General features: G+C 47.6%; 1 protein-coding gene across 1 annotated transcript in view; it reads left to right on the top strand.

Annotated features, from left to right (window-relative positions):
• The first annotated feature begins 1,238 nt into the window (after positions 1-1,238).
• EMP1 (epithelial membrane protein 1) overlaps positions 1,239-1,889 on the top strand; it is a 20,256-nt gene continuing 19,605 nt past the window's right edge. Inside the window, exon 1 of the mRNA XM_004716224.2 lies at positions 1,239-1,381. The gene's annotated coding sequence lies outside the window, so the exon portion shown is untranslated. The remainder of the gene's footprint in view (positions 1,382-1,889) is intronic.

Raw genomic sequence — 1,889 nt, 5'->3', positions numbered from 1 at the left:
TATTTTCTTCACTCGTACTCATTGTCATGAGCTCCCAATTGCCCCTCAACCTCCCTTGCCATGCCCCCAAGAAACCATTAATCCAGTTACTGTCTCTAGAGATGTACCTATCCTGGATAATATACATAGAGAAAAAGACGTTAAAAATAAAACAAACACTAACGCGAATAACAAATTAAAACAGACAAAAAAAAACTCAATGGAAAAGAGAGCAGTAACATTTATTGGGTGTTCAGTATATGCCAAGCATTGTTAAAAGCACTATATTGTGTTTCTCAACACAACTCTCTGAAATAGGCACTTTCTACCCCCATTTTACACACTGGGAAATGGAAGCCCAGAGAGGGGAAGTGACTTGCTAGTCACACAGCTAGTCAGTGGGGAATTAGGCTTGAATTTAGGTGGCCCTGGAGCTGGTCTATGAACTTGTCCAGTGGAATGCCTGGGCTGTGGGATTAGTTGACTTCTAGGGCTCTAATTTTGAATGAGAAAGGAGTGGCCCAGGGAAGTGGCGATGATGCATATGCTACTAGCTCAAGTACAAGAAACTGCATTGTGGAACAAGGTCCAAATGATTATTAAGTGCAAACCAGAGAGCAAAGTTCTTAGCTAGAGAACTTCCTGCTGCCGTGAAAAGTCCGCATGGCATTAACCCAGCATCATGAAATTAATCCGGCATGGCATTAACCCAGCATTATGAAAGACCAGGGCCTGTTCTCCATGCATCACTCAGAGGCAGGCTGATAAGCATGGCCTCTTCTGCTGCTAGGGCCGGACAGTGCACGGGGGTCAGGCAGGGAAGCAGTAAGAAATAAATCTGATAGTCCCGGTCATGAGAAGCAGCTGATGCCTTTGGGGGGAAGAATGATTTCAATGAGCAGCATACTGTCTCCCATCCCTCCCTGTGCCTAGCTGGATGCTTGGGTACATGCCTTGTGTTTTGCCTTATACCCATGGTAACCTTTTGGTAAGGAGGAATGGGCTTTGGTAAACAGATCTATTTGTGTGATCCCTATTACTCACTTGAAGCAATGTCACTCCTTTTTCCACTGTGGTTGTGTGTCTGAGTCAGAGAGGGCCTACAACAGGCTTCTTTGAATTGATGGCTCATTCCCAGCCACTCTTGACTGGCTGCCAACTTAGCAGGGCGTAACTCACTAACAAATCTTTTTTTTTTTTTTAAAGCCAGACTGATTCATAGAAACTCCTTTAAAACACAGTGAAAAGAAACCGCCCATCACACATCCCAACACACCAGCAGAGGAAACTTATAACCTCCGGAGGCAGGTCCCTCCCCTCACTGCGGTCACAGAACTCCGCTGCCAGCTCCTGCCACTCAGAGCCTCTCTGTCGGTCGGTCGGTCGTCGCTGGGACCCTCAGGTAGGACAGCTCTGTGTCCCGCACGGAGCACCTCCACACTCCGCATTCTCTGTGCCCCGTTTGCTTTTCTGCTTTGCACCTCTGCTCAGCTTCACTTGTCTCCTTGTGCCCTTGGCTCTTTTTCTACAATCAAGCCCTTGAAACCTTGGGCTGGAAGGGGATACGGAGACAGCTTTTTTCCCTCCAGAAAGTTCAGAAAACAGCTGCATTTTGAGGAGAAGCAGGGGGTACAGGGCTGTCATTGTGCACTACAGTAACCCCGGTAATGGGGGTTCCTGCTTTGAAGATGAGGAGGGAGCGAGAACTTGGGAACACCCCGGGCTAGGATGCATTCTTTCCGGGAGACCCCCACCCCTGTAGCTTTGACTGCCTTTTCTCCCTGTGTGTACAGTTCTGCTTACATTTAATTTGGGGGGGGGGGTGGCCATCAGGAAAGGAGGGAAGGGACCTTGGTTTGTTTAAAGAAAACCATGAAAGAGAGAAAAAGAAAGAAAGAGAGAAGGAGAGA

Source organism: Echinops telfairi, unplaced genomic scaffold (genome assembly GCF_000313985.2).
Source record: "Echinops telfairi isolate 266 unplaced genomic scaffold, ASM31398v2 ScPeMD7_1957;HRSCAF=2489, whole genome shotgun sequence".
Taxonomy (NCBI): Eukaryota; Metazoa; Chordata; class Mammalia; order Afrosoricida; family Tenrecidae; genus Echinops; species Echinops telfairi.
Note: the sequence above shows the minus strand (reverse complement) of the source record. Positions and strands in the feature narration are given on the sequence as shown.